This window comes from Phalaenopsis equestris, unplaced genomic scaffold (genome assembly GCF_001263595.1).
Source record: "Phalaenopsis equestris unplaced genomic scaffold, ASM126359v1 Scaffold232799, whole genome shotgun sequence".
NCBI lineage: Eukaryota > Viridiplantae > Streptophyta > Magnoliopsida > Asparagales > Orchidaceae > Phalaenopsis > Phalaenopsis equestris.
Genome location: NW_018250760.1, coordinates 610,537 through 626,303, shown reverse-complemented (window position 1 = coordinate 626,303; position 15,767 = coordinate 610,537). Strand labels below are relative to the sequence as shown.

Below are 15,767 nucleotides of genomic sequence, written 5' to 3'. Positions count from 1 at the left end.
AAAATATATAAAAAAATTTATAATAAATATTATTTATTTATTTATTTCGAGCCAAAACAGCTCAAAACACGATTAAACAAAGTCATCTTCGAATACTCGTTTATAAATTAAGTTAAAAAAATTATTAATATTCAAATTATTTATTTAATGAACGAATCAAACACAAACTAATTAACGAGCTTATCACTTCACGAATAATAATATTTTTTATACCACCCTTTCTAGTGCAACTCTATTGCCACTAGAAGTTGACATTAATTTTTAAATTATGATCAAAATAATATATTAATACATATATTAACTTATTTAAAGTAAATTATTTTTATGCAGATGTTTTGATCTACTTTAAATATTAAAATATTTTATAAAAAAAAAATTAAGATTTAAAAATCGGATATATAAATGTACAAATTACATATCCTTTTCTCCAAATAAGAGATATGCAGCATAATTAAGAACTTGTCTTTAATTTCCCTTCATTTTCTTTAGTGCTGCAGGAATAAAATATAGTGGTCCTTCACACCCTAGAGACAGACTTGAAAGCAATTTTCAGTACGTACATGACACATGATGAATAACTTTAGTGAATCAAATCCATCTATGTAGATCTCTTACTTTCTCTCGTCTTCTCTCTCTCCCTCTCTATAAATATATACTACAAAAAATAATAGGCTTCGGCGACGTAAAAAGGGAGCGTTTTTCCTGTCCGGTCACCGGAAGGGCGGACAACGGACGAGAAGCACTCGCCCGTTGTCCGCACATCCGGTGACCGGACAATAAAATTTGGTGTCAAAAGGAAGTTATATGTCACCTCTCGAAAGAGCCCTTAAGTGTGGCGGGCAACACAAGACTTAAATACTGTTTTTTGGCCATACATCTAGTCGATGTGAGACTATTTGTCTGCGACATTCTCCTCCACTCAATCACGTGAAGCCCTCGCCACGGATCGGCTCCACCGAGGGTCCCACTAGACAATGGAGAGTCCACACATCTTGCTGACAGTAATCTGCTCTGATACCACTTGTCATCTCCCAAAAGAGCCCTTAAGAGAAGTAAACAGCCCAAGACTTAAATACTGTTTTTCGACCCTACACCTAGTCGATGTGGGACTATTTGTCTGTGACATATAGCAGTAGTTTTAACTGCTTCAAAAATTCTAGCTGCCGATACTCAGGGCCACAAAGCCTTACAGCAGCAGTTCTAAAAACCGTCGTCATAGTTTGAAGATACGACAATGTCATAGCTTCATGCTACTACGGTGGTTTTAACCGCCACACATCTGGACTACTTGCAACGATTTAAACCGCCACAATAGACATTTAAAAACTGCCGCCGTAACAAAAAGCTAAGGTAGCACTATGTCAATTCTTGCAACAGTTAAAACCACCACCGTAGATATTAAAGAACAAAAAATTTACATACATCGCCTACAAAAAAAAAAAAAGAATATCAGTTCAACAACTAAATACAATCAAAACACCAAAATATGACAAGCAGACAATAACTAACTATGCCTAGAATACTTTGCTCATTTAACATTTTTCATATCAAGCAAAATTTCATCATTTGTCCTTAAATAATATTCAATTCACATAATTCATAAATGTATCTCATTGACAATTGTAATCATAAGAAAATTAAAAATCATGCAAAAAAAATAGGTCTGATAAGTCATAAACCGTATACAGAAAAATTAAACTAAAAATATATCACCATACAACTAACTGGGTGGGTAACAACATAGTCTCGACATAAAAAGACCTCTAAAGCTCACATCTTGCTTTTTCCACTATTGTCCAACCCAAAAATCATTGAGGAAGGTAACCCTCGTCATTCTTCTATATCCTGCCACCCGCTTTCCAACCCTTTAACATCTCCAAATCCCATAAATCCAAACAGAGATTTCTCTTATCTTCTTTCTAATCCTGCCACCATGTTATCCTTCATGCAAAAAAATGAAGTTGAATTCCAAAAAAATATATATATAATCAATTCTAATTAGTAAAAAAGGAAGATGAATAGCTGAAAAATTATCATATGTATTGAAAAAAACAATTCAAGAAAAATTTTAAGAAGCAACTCACTCATTCATGGCTCTATTCATAATCCCAGATGAAGATGCTGCATTTTTTTTTTTCATATCAAGTGTTGTCATCGAAATTATCCAAAGTAAAAAAAAAAGAATGTATATCAATTAAATCTCCCAAAAAAAAAAAAATCTGAAATTAATTACTTGGGGGAAGAAATTCAATTCTCTCACCATCCTTGTCGTGATCAATGAATTCTTTATGCGGCTGCTTTCCAAGCCTAAATTAACGATGTCAGAAAGAAGATGGATAAAAAATAGCACTCAACAACCCAATGATGGAAAGTAGGTGCTACGAACATACGCTTTGGCGAAAGCAAGTTGAAATTTGATCCCACTCTCTATAACTGTAGTAAGAACAGAATGGTTGTCTGCCAGTATTTCTAGTTGAATTGTTCTATAATCATTTTGAGTAGCTTCTAACTTGTTCACAACTGTTTGTATTTTTTTATAAATTTTATTTATAAAAAAATACAATTTATTTTTTTATTTTAAGAACTGCGTAGGCAGGGAAAACAAAATCAAGACACTATTAATCAGTGTTCTAAGCACCTGGCGAGCTAATCATGAAATATCATCCATTACATCAGTTCCAAATTCATGAATGATTCAGATAAACCTGATGTGAATAGATAATGAAATGCTTGGACAGAATACAGATTCCAAGCAATTAAAATGAAGTGCAAAATATTATTGTATGAAAAAGGGGAATCAATGACACAATAAACTTATATCATCACTCCACTCCTCCGCATAAAACAATACTAGCATCCATCTTCAATTTCTTGATAAGAAAAGATCAAGTAATCATTTGATCTAATGTAATAACTTAAAGGTCCAAATTTTGAGAGAAATCAATGCTGCAAATATTGGAGGTGACCATTCAATTACAGCAACATAATCTCAGCATGATCTTACAGATCTGATTACAGTAGTGAATATTTTAATTTAAGCAACCATACGCATTAGAAATGCTAGCTGGATGAATTAAATGTTTTGACAAAGCATTACTTAGGCTCTCTCTCTCTCTCTCTCTCCAGGCACACAAAAGCAATGTACTCCCAACTCCATAAATGCTTAAGGCATTAAGCCCATTTACATACACTCCACTTAATTACATGTATTTACATATGTAACACCTATACTTCAATTTTTACATATAATCCATCTTACCTGTGCATAAAAAAAGTGTATTTCATATTTTAAAAGTTAAAATGGTGGTTTTTTTTAATGTAATGTGAAAGAATTGGGTGGCATAAATGTTACAAGTTCAGGTGCTAGATGTGTAAATACGTAAGAATTGGGTGGTATGTATGTATACACCCCAAAAAAACGATGCGTGCTATACCTGTTGTTGCATGACTAGCACATGAATCAGTAAATATTAGCATACATACACCTTTTTATGCATAGATAGCAGGTTCTTTTACCAAATAGGGACATTAACATAAATACTGGACAATTCTTATATATTTACATATGTAACACCTAAACTGAAATTTACATGAGCACCTTAGCATCACATCAAATACCATAACTAACTTTTTAGAAGTGAAATACACCTTTTCATGCATAGATTTATAACATCAAAGTGTTATAAATCTAAATATCAAACTTTAGGTGTTAGATATTTCAATCATAAGAATGGTGTGGTATGTAAATTTCCCTGAAAAATAAATGGTAGAACATGCCATCTTTGTCGATTCAGTAGAAAGAAAATAATCAAGGAACTGGAACTTAGCATACCTGGCAGCGTAAATTACTGTGAACTGCTCCCAAATGCCGCTTTACAAGCCTTCCAGTTCCTACGTCCCATAGTCTTATTGTAGAATCCTTCCCACAAGAGAGCACTTATCTGGTGATTCCATAACAGAATTCATTGAAATACAAAATAGCAAAAGCAGCAAAATGACATTAAAAATAAGAAAAGGCGCCATTGACATACATACCGGACAATTCTTATGTACTTATATATTTAACACTTGAAACTTTCCTATGTACCTGCGTAGCACTCAAATCATTCATTAATATCACATCAAAAATACCACCATTGCTTTTTACAGTGAAATACACATTTTCATGCATAGATTTATGACAACAGTGTTATAAATGCAGATATAGAAGTTTAGGTGTTAGATATATAAATACAAAGAATTGTGTGGTATGTATGTAAATTTCCCCAAGAAAAGTGCTCTGCCATATTCTACCAATTTTGTGAAAAAAATACAAGAAGAAAACGAATGCCGTGAGAAGTAAGAAATCTTCCGTCCAATCAACCAATATTATGAGCACTGAAAGTAAGAGTATAAGGAAAGGATTCCAATTTCATTCTTTCAATTTTTTTTATGTTTTCCTTTCAGGGCCTTTTACATACTTAGCACACAATTCTTATGTATTTACATATCTCACAATTCTTATGTATTTACATATCTCACACTTAAACTTTCATATTTACACACATAGCACTCAAATATTTAATATCAACTCAAAGATAGCACTATTATTACTCTTTAAAAGTTAAATACACCTTTTCATGCATAGGTTTAAAGCACCAAACTACTCTGCATATAAATATGGAAGTTTAGAATATGGAAGTTTAGGTGTGATGTTTAGGTGTGATATATGTAAATACAAAAGAATTGTGTGCTATGTATGTAAATTTCCCTTTCCCTTTTTATCAAATAAAAGTTCACAGTTCAAATTATTGGAGGAATATTACCATTAAACTGTCAACACAAGATGTTATAGATGACATGACAAGCTTTATCCATCGAAGCCTTGTCAGTAAGTGGGAAAAATGTAAAAATCATCAAATATAATCAATGAAATTTTGGGCCAAAAAATGAAATAAACAATGAGTTTATATTGTAAAAGGGCAAAAAAATAAGGTTATATTAAAAGAAGTAATTAAATACATTGCACTCAAATCTTATCTATTTAGAAAACAATGAGAATTTTAAAAATGAATGAAAAAGGGTGTTAGATTTGTAAATAGCAATTTTTCAAGTACTATGAATATAATTGCCCCAAAAGATTAACAAAACAAGCACTTAGCAGCATAAGAAATGCAATTTACACAAATGTTCAATGTTTAGCTAATACCAATCAACTAACACATAAAAACACAACTTCAGGAATTACACTGAAACGTAGGTATGTATGCATTCATAATCAGAAACACATCAAAAATTTGCAAAATACACATCTCGAATGTGGGTACCTTAAGTTGAATCTCTGCTTTTCAGCAGAAAATACACTGCTTCCTCTTCTTTTTCTCCTGCTCTTTGAACTCTGTTCATTAGATTTTATAAAAATACATGTGTTAATAATTAAGAGCATGATAAAAGAAAACAGAAAAAAAAAAAAGAGTTATGTTGCTGCAAGTAGAATTGATTTAATATATTTCTCTTGATATTATTTAACATTTCTAATGTTCAATAGGAAGAAAAACAAAAGAAAAGTAGCATTTTTAATAATTTGAAAAACCAGAACTCATGCAATTTCAATACAATGCATATGAATCCAAATTGGCCCCCTCTCTTTCTCTCATTGTTGGCCCATTCTCTTCCATTAAACGAAGAGTAAGGGAAACGTATTCCCAAAAAAAGTAAAACAAAAATAAACAACTCCTAATCATAGTGGGTGTAGTCGGTGGATCTACCGCTTCCCCTTTCCCTAGATCTAGGGAGAGAGTCCGACAACATACTGGGATATGGGCTTCCTCCCGAAACAATAATACAGTCATCTTGAGAGTTATTGAGATCTTGCATTTCTTTCTTCTTCTTCCTGGATTTGCAAACCTGTCAATCATCTGTCAGAGGAAGTCTCGTGTGAACAATAGGCGGATCTTCGATGGAGGTAAACTGTTGATCTGACTCAGCCTACAACACACATTGATCTTGACACTCCTCCGTAACATGAGTACCCTCTTCTCTCGCAATAGGTGGGACTAAGACACTTCAGCTAGCATCTGCTACAACACAATTCGTAGAATTTATAATCTGATGAAAAGCTGCCGCAACAACAGTAGACAGAAGTTGCTGGTCTGGTTGGTGAGAGTGGTCTTATGAGTCAAATTCTCATTCAACATTTCTGGAAGATTAACAGTGTCTGCTATATTTTCCTCCACATAGATGGTGTTGTTAGGACCTGCCGATCTCAGATGTGGGTGAAGCCTGAAGCATTTGGCAGGGGTGTGCCCAAACAGTTTACAGTAATTACAATAGCAGGGTCTTTGTTCTGCTATAATTGGCTGCCAATACTCATTGTGCCCATTGTCGGCAGTGCCAAGCCATATTTCGTCCATATCAAGGAGGGTGATATCCCTTTCAACAAGAATTCTTGTAACCGAAGGCCTGGTTAGATTGAAGGTGGGTGTGTCCAATTTCATTGGTCTCCCTAGTGCAGCTCCAATAGAGTAAAGTACTTGATGGTTGAAGTAATGAAACTTTAAGCCGGGTAGTTTAAACCAGATTGGAACTATAGGTGGTTCTTGACTAGGGTCAAATTCAGGAGACCACTTGAGCAGTTTCATATATTTTCCCTCTATTCTCATAAACTTTTTGAAAAATATTTTGTCATAGTCTTCCACTTTAGATAATTGGATCATCACATGTCTTCAATCAAAGAGTCCAACCTTCCAGAGTCCCAATAGTTTGAGATCTTCAAAAGCCTTTCGAACAATTTTCATTTTGCAATGTCCCGATTGGAACTTCCCAATGAGGGTGAATTTGAACCTGTTAACCAGGTTGGAAACTTCAGCATCAGAGAAGAATATAGCCAGTTTACCATACCTGGCTTCTTGATAAGATTGCAGCCCTTCTGACCTTCGAATGATTCAAGATAAATATGAGAGAAAGCCTGATCTGATCCCATAGAGCCGACTATATCAACAAAAGCAGTCTTCCCAAGGTTTAAAACTGAAGTCGGTGTTTGAGAAGGAGCAATAGCCATAAAGCTCAGAGTCGAACAGTGGGTCAACTCCTTCACTGCTCGATCCGCAAAGCAGGGATCAAACGTGGAGCGGAGGAAGTCGCGGCACTGTGCAAGGAAGCTCAAGCGAGGCGTCAGGACGACGAAGGGCGAACGTAGATGCGGCGAGAAAGACGCGAACAACCTCGTAACAGCGAGAAAATGCTGCGAGAAACAACGACACGAGGAAGAAGACAGTGAGCGAGCACGAAGAAACTAGCGGAAGACGAAACAGGAGAAGTCAGATGCGGGAACCGTTCATCGTCGAGCACGACGCGTACGAAGCCACAGGAGTTAGCACAGGGTTTCGCCATCGGGCGAGACCCTAGAAGGGTATTATATATATATATAAATTCCAACAATTCTTGAATATATACAGAAATACTTAGTACTTCAAGTACTTCAAGGATGCTGAAGGCAATTTCGTATGCTTGATAGGCGAGACACAAAGACGAATTTCAGATTTCTTCAACTTAATTGCTTCTCCTAAATTGCATTTCCGGGGGAGAAAATACTGAAACATGCCAAAAAGTTAGCCAAGCAACATTTGATGAACATTAAAGACGATCAAGCACAAAGATGAAAGGCCATCAAGCATTTGACAAGTGGGCTATAAAGAAAGCCCTACATAAGGAGGTTATTTCAATTCAATATTTTAATTTTTTTTTGACAATTTTAATAAGAAGTGGCTTTGATTATTGATTCACACACTATCTATAGGTAAAGAAATTAGTATTTAAATAACTATTAATTACATTAGCATAATATAATTTCCTTTGAATGTTTATGATTAGGATTTATAATATTGATAATCCAAAATACTTGGAACTTGCCAAGTTGAAGCACAACAAGTTGCATGCCATGCACATAAGAAAAGCTAATTCAATGCTTTTATGAGTTGATTTTGAGCAATATCTACAAATATTTAAGGCAAAGTTTGATTAAAATTTCTAAATTTAATTTATAAATTCTAGATGGTGGAATTCTTATGGCTTTGATGATCCTCTTATCACCCAACTAAAGCCAAAGAAGATCCACTAATCAATATGTACAACTATATATGAGCCCAAGTATTCAATTGCTAGGATTACTTACACAAAATGGAATTGCATCGAAAGCATGCTCAAAAATATGCTTCAATGCCATGACTCCATTGAAGAGCTAAAATTATTTTCCCAAGCAATAAATGAGTAAGTATATATATGTAGTATTAGTTAATGCTTTATCAAAAAAAAAAATCATATAATGTTCTAATTAACCATGTATTCAGATGGAAACCTTCATTGGTGCAAGTTCTCCCAACCAAATTGAAACGAGTATCATGGGAACTTATGATATCATGAATGATTTGGCAATTGAAGCAAAAAATTTCCAGGGAGTAGATGTCTTTCCCTACTTACATGATCTAGTGAGAAACAATGGAGAGCAAACCTATGCACTAGATGGCAACTTTAATGAAAGTTATGCACTGGACATTTTTTATCATTCTGAATATTACCATTAAGAAATTAAGGTTTTGTTAGATATGCAAATACATAAAAATTGGATGGTATGTATGTAACAATGCCCATATTTATTAAAGTTGGAGTTGAAAGATACCCACACTTTCAGGTAAGTTGTTATTTAAGGAAATGACAATCAATTGAAAGATCGGATGCATTAAACTTATGTTGGCATTGTAGTTCTGTCAAAGCCAGTGTTAACTGTTAACTATCAAGGATTTTTTTACATACATACCACACAATTCTTAATGTATTTAAGTATCTAACACCTAAACTTTGTAATAATATGGCTTACCGGTTTCAATCTTGCAATGTAGACCGACAACGGGGACCGGCGACGGGAGCAGCAAAGGGCAAGGGCGACGCGAAACGGCTTGGAGATCGCATGCACCGGCGAGGGTGAGGTCAAGATCGTGCGGCTTCTATGTGGAGACAAGGTCAGAGCAAAGTCAGCGAGAGAGGCACAGAGGTCTGAAGAGGAGGAAAAGACGACTTCAATGTAGCACTTTGCCAGGTAGGGGAATCGAACGCGGTAATGGCTTCCGGCACAGAGAGGATCGGATGCCTTTGTATCCCACAAACTTATGTTGTCTTCTTTGTTGGATCTAAAGGTCGCTTATAGGAAGGGAAAGACCAGAGGATTCGGTGCAGGGCTAGACGAACGGGGAGGAAGGAGGCAAAAAATGAAACGTTGGGAGTGTGAAATCGATTTCGCGGGAAAAACGTGGGAGATAGGCGCGAAAAATTGGAATATTTTCCCGCAAACCGCTTTTTTTACGACGGTTTTATGAATGCTAAAGGCTCACGACAAATTCTATGTAATTCCAAAAAGGATAGCTTCACTTTCTTGCATTGTCCACAAAGCACACAATAAATCATTCAACAAAAAAGATGAGGAACAAATAGGCTAAGTAACAATTATTACTAAACAAACAATCAAAATTACTGCATTGCAACAAGGATTTTTAAAATAAAGATCTACATCCTTGCACATGTTATTCATTTACTTAACAATTTAATCTCACACCAAATTAATAAAAAAAAAACCTAGACAAAATCATCAGCATTCAAAGTTTTTCTTTTCCATAATATTGATTGCCAATCTTATCCAATAATGGCTTCCTGTTTCTAAGGATGGACTATAATATAACAAAGTTATAGCACAACAATCAATAGTTTTAATGGCATGCATATACATCCTTGCACCACATTCCTATACCAAGTAACTTCGTTTCATTATATAAAAAAAAAAATCCTAACATCTAAAACTTCTCAAATATTGTCACCATCTCATATTCGATGTTGAAGAGCAAAAAAAAAACACATAAATTGTGACTAAATTCAGTTTAAAAATCTTAAATATGATAGCAGAATAACCTTATTAATTTAACCGTACTTTTGAAGAATTGTAGGTATTAGCAACATCACTACAGCATTAATATGTGTTAGATATTATTATTGTATTTCTATTATTTAACCCTACTTAAGGATAGTTTTGTCTTTCTACTTATTGTATATATACTCTTGTAATGAGGTGTTAGTGACGATTTTGGAATCCTAGCCAATTTTCATTTTCTCTTCTTTTTTTCTTCTTCTCATTTACAAACATGGTATCAGAGCAGTTTTGATCCATTCCTTTCGCGGATCCAACAAAAGCTAGGGCCGGAAAATGGATTGGGCAGAGGATCGCATAGTTGATTGCACGCACGATGGGGGAGATGCATGCTAGGGCAGAGGAGCTTTGGTGGCTTCGGCTCGAGAGGCGGCAGCTTCTGCACCGTAACTATCAATACCTCGTCATGGTAGGTCGCGTTTATTCCTTCAACATTAGCGTTGTCTGGTAGCGAGAAGTTACGCATAAATTTCCCACCTATCGTTCCAAACGAAGATTTAACTCCAGGCATATCGAGAAGGTTTGGGAGGGTTTCGGCGTCAACGAGGAATTTTCGACAAGGGGAAATTAGCTCAATTTTGTGACAACAGGGAGAAGGTTTGGGTGAGAGTTGAGATTGTCGTGGTACTGTGCAAAGCAGGTGGCGTGCGAAGACGAGGGTGTGAGGTTGATGGACGTGAACAAGAGGAAGAAGAACCAGGCAGCTTTGTGCATGTAGGAAGCAAGGAAATTTTTTGATCTTCCTTTTCTTTGTTTTATTTGTATCGTAGCAATGACTGGTAAAAAAGATGACTCTTCACTCATATTGGAGTTATGTGTTGAAAATTTTTTTAAAAGGCAAAATAATGTGGGGTTATGTTTCTGGAACCTCTGTTATGCCCATAGATGAAAATAGATGGAAAATATGAAAAAATGTTGGAAATATGAGAAGGAAATAATTCAAAAATAATCACTTGGATCAATAACTCGGTGGATCAATAACTCGTGGATCAATAACTCGGTTTCACAATCAATCGGTGTCCAATTAGCAAAATATGAAACCGCCAAAGAAGTTTGGAATCATTTAGAAAAATTATATATGCGGTCAAATTTTGCAAAGCAATATCAATAAAAGATAGATATTCATGCTCTTCAACAGAACAACATGAGCATCCAAGAATTTTATTCTGTCATGAATAATCTTTGGGATCAGTTATCTCTTACTGAATTTGCAGAATTACGAGCTTTTAAACCATACACTGATCATAGAGAAGAACAGTGGAACAATTTTACATCGCAATCCTCTTACAACAGTTGAGTCGGTGGTTAATGAGTTATTAGCTGAAAAGTTTCGTCTCAAGTCTCAATCTGAGAAAGGGAATGTTGAGAAAGAGATACTCCCCACTCTTAATCCATCTGATTTTGCAGCTACTCATAATAAAAGCAAATCTCATAGAAATGTTGGGTTTGATGAATGTAGTTTTTGTAAGCAAAAGGGTCATTGGAAGCTCAATGTCCAAAGTTGTTGAACAAATAACAGAAGGCACGACAACTCAATCAGTTGCACCCACGAAAATTCAAGACTCCAACATCAAATTTTGTAGTTGTTGTTCCTCCAACAGACTCTCTTGGTGTTGGACATGCGTATTATTCGGACAGTAGCTGCACTTGCTGAGCAGTTTTAAAAGTTTCTTGTCACACAACCACATGTCATGCCTATCTTCTCAAATATAGGTTTGCCTTCCTCTAGCTCATCAGGTATATATTCTTCTATTTGGATTCTTGACTATGGAGCCTCTCATCGAGCCTCTCTCATCATATGTCATCTGATTTTACATCATTTGTATCCTTACATCCTGCATCATCTGTATCAGTCATGACTGCTGATGACACTCCTATGTCATTAGCAGGCACTGGGTCTGTATGCACATCACACTTATCTCTTTCAAATGTTTACTATATCCCCAATCTTACGTTAAACCTTATTTTTGTTGGTCAATTGTGTGATTCTGGTTTCTCAGTTTTAATTTTTTTCACCTCTTGTTACGTGCAGTATCTGCAATCCAGGAGGTTGATTGGGACAGGTCGTAGGCAAGGTGGACTTTATATTCTGATGAGCTAAGAGTTTCAGATGTTGCAGCTTCCAGTGTTGACCTGTCATCATTTCGTTTGAGTTCATCATCTTCTAAATTTTATCTATGGCACTCTCGTCTTGGACATGTTACTTCTTCTCGTCTAAAATACTTAATTTCTACTGGAGTTTTGGGCGAGTTAAAAACTCGTGATATTTATGATTGTTGTGGTTATAAACTTGCTAAATTTTTTGTTTTACCCTTTTATAAAAGTGTTTCACTTTTTGTTGCACCTTTTAACTTGGTTCACTCGGATGTATGGGGTCCATCACCTGTTGCTACCAAAGTTGGATCTAGATATTATCTCTCGTTCATTGATGACTATACTCGTTATTGTTGGATTTATCTTATAAAAAATTGTTCTGAATATTTTAATGTTTATCATATGTTTCGTGCATTTGTCAAAACTCAACATAATATTGTTATTACGTGTTTTAGGTGTGATCTGGGAGGTGGATATACCTCTACTAAATTCTTTGAATTACTTGCATCTGATGGGTCTTTTCTTCAAACTTCTTATACTGACACTCCTGAACAAAATGAAGTTGCTGAAAGAAAACATCGTCACATTGTTGAAACAGCTCGATCCCTTCTTTTGTCTGGATCTGTTCCAAGTAAATTTTGGGGAGGAGCTATTCTTATTGCAGTCTATATTATTAACAGAACTTCATCTTCTGTTACTTCAGGTTTGTCTCCCTGTGAAAAACTATATGGTCACGCTCCTGGTTATTCCGCTTTGAGAGTTTTTTTTTCTAATTGTTTTGTTCTTCTTCCTCGTGTACAACGTAATACATTGTCATCCCGTTCGACAATCTATATATTTTTTGGTTATCGTGATGGTCAGAAAGGATATCGTTGTTATGATTATGTCACTCACAAACTTTTTGTATCACGTCATGTTGTATTTCTTGAGCATATACTATTTTACTCAATTCTTCCTTATTCTTATAGCCTTACAAAGTCTGATCTTATCTCAATTGATCATTTTCACACTGATACAGATATTGAACATCGTCATGTAGATCAACATCCAAATAATATTGATATTGAGCTTTGCAAGGTTGACACTGGTACTTCTGCAGATCCTGATGCTCCCCAAGAACCTTCTGTGATTGTGAATCCTCATCTTCCTCGTTACCCTCAATGTGATCGCAAGTCTACTAAATTGACAGATTTTGTTTACTCCACTTATTCTACTTCTTTTGCTTCTTTTTTTAACCTCCATTCATAATTTGTCTGAGCCTTCTTCCTATCAAGAGACTGTTCTTGATCCTCTTTGACATAAAGCTATGGCAGAAGAACTTTCTATTTTACACAAGACAGATACTTAAGATCTTATCTCTCTTCCTCCAGAAAAACGTGCAATTGGTTCTCATTGGGTGTATAAAATCAAAACCAAGTTTGATGGGTCCGTTGAACGATATAAAGGTCATTTGGTTGCTAAGGGACTTTCTCAATAGTATGGTTTGGATTATGAAGAAACATTTGTTTCTGTTGCCAAAATGACCACTATCTGTACTCTTATTGCAATCGTGTCTATTCACTGGTGACATATCTCTCAAATGAATGTTAAAAATACATTCTTAAATGGCGATCTTCAAGATGAATTTTACATGGTCTTTCAAAATTATGGTGAAGTTTGTAAATTAAAGAAAGTCTCTACGGCCTTAAACAAGCTCATTGAGCTTGGTTTGAAAAATTCTCTATTGTGATTGCATCTCTTGGTTTTCATTCTAGCTCATATGACACTGCCTAGTTTCTCAAGAGTACCTCCCATGGTCGTATGATACTCTCTGTATATGTTGATGACATGATTATTACTAGGGATGATAAAAATGGGATTGCAGAGTTGAAATTACAATTAGGGGTTTGAAGTGAAAGATTTGGGTATGCTTCGATATTTTTTGAGGATTGAAGTGGCTCATTCTCCTAAAGGTTATCATCTTTCCCAATCTAAGTATATTGGCACCATCCTTGAACAAGCTCGTCTTTCTGATACTCGAACAACTGCTACTCCTCTTGAGCTTAATGTTCACTATACCTCTTCTGATGGTGTCTCCCAATTTGTATCGTACACTTGTCGGCAGCTTGGTATATCTTACCATCACTAGACCTGATAATTCTTATGCAGTACATGTTGTCAGTCAGTTTGTTGTCTCTCCTACTTCAGTTCATTGGGCAGTTGTTATTCGGATTCTTCATTATCTTCGGAGCACTCAATTTCAGAGTTTTCTCTTTCCTGCATCTTCTTCCTTGGAATTACGTGCCTACTCGGATGCTGATTAGGGTGGTGAATCCACCAATCGTAAATCTACCACAAGATTTTGTATTTTCTAGAAGATTCTTCATTTCTTGGAAGAATTTCTTTTCATTTCTTGGAAGAGTAAGAAGCAAGCAGTTGTCTCTCGCTTTTCTACCGAAGCTGAGTATCGTTCCATGGCATCCACCACTGCAAAAATTGTTTGGTTGTGTTGGTTACTTGCTGATATGAGTGTCTCTTTCTCTGGCCCAGCTCCTATGTACTGTGATAACAATAGTGTTATACAAATTATCTGCAACTCAGTCTTCCATGAGCTCACCAAACATATTAAGATTGATTGTCATTTCACTCGTCATCACTTTCAACATGGCACCATCACCTTATCTTATATTTCTTCCTCCATGCAACTTGTTGGCGTGTCTACGAAATCGCATTTCACTCAACGCTTTTGTTTCTTGACTAGCAAACTCTCAATGATTCCCCTTGATGCATCGTGAGTTTGAGGGGGAAGTTAGATATTATTATTTGTATTTCTATCATTTAACTATACTTAAGGGTAGTTTTGTCTGTCTACTTATTGTATATATATACTCACGTAATGAGGTGTTAGTGGCAATTTTGGAACCCTAGCCACTCTTCATTTTCTCTTCTTTTCCTCTTCTTCTCAATTGCCAACAATGTGCACCTGTTCAGATGTATGTACTGATGCATGCCCACGACTAGAAGATCTTGATAATCTTATAGTGTGAATAAGAGAAACAAGTTTAGCCGCATTTTTAACCTAACTTTGAAGAAACTTAACTAGTATTCACATTTAGTTAGAGCTTCCAACATGAGCGTGCAATAATAAATATTTAGCCCTACGAGAAAAAGTGCCATTGTGATTAAAAATTATAGTATATTGCATTCATATAATGATGTCACCTTTATTATTTTATCAACCAAACTTCAATTTGAGAAACGCTCTAGTGAAGATGTAAGTCACATTAATAGTCTTACAATATATACAAGCAATTGAATAATTTCAAACATTCTTAATTGCAATTATGTGTCATTTTGTGGATGTACGCACTAATCAAACAAATTAGATATGACCAAATTAAAAAAAAAAAACTTTGTTTCTGCTGTACAAGACACTAAGTCTAGTTATAATCATACAAACTTCGGATAATATAAAGGAAATTAGGGCTTACCCTTTGCGGTCCTGCGACGGAAAGGCGGCGGGAAAGACGGAAAGAGCGGTGACGGAAACGACGACGGACAACGGCGACTGGAAAGGCGACAGGAAGCGACGGGAACGGCGACGCAGAATGTCTTGGAGACTAGAGGAATAGTGCGCTGCTCTGGAATTCGCGGGGGAATATTGGTGAGAATGGCGCGAAAATATATATATATATATATATTGATTGCAGTGGATTATCTTTCAAAATTGATTGAAGCAATT

The 15,767-nt window shown here is 35.5% G+C and overlaps 1 long non-coding RNA gene across 4 annotated transcripts; it reads right to left on the bottom strand.

The window, feature by feature from the left end:
- Positions 1-1,577: 1,577 nt before the first annotated feature.
- On the bottom strand, positions 1,578-15,536 carry LOC110038427. Of its 4 annotated transcripts, none has more exons than XR_002295424.1 (7): positions 15,517-15,536; positions 5,307-5,377; positions 4,036-4,087; positions 3,833-3,941; positions 2,234-2,307; positions 2,085-2,121; positions 1,578-1,941 (listed from the first exon to the last, which is right to left on the bottom strand). It is a non-coding gene; the product is annotated as an uncharacterized LOC110038427 (long non-coding RNA). The 4 variants fall into 4 exon arrangements; XR_002295425.1 differs by lacking the exon at positions 4,036-4,087 and adding an exon at positions 2,391-2,433; XR_002295422.1 differs by lacking the exon at positions 4,036-4,087.
- Between the last annotated feature and the right edge of the window lie 231 nt (positions 15,537-15,767).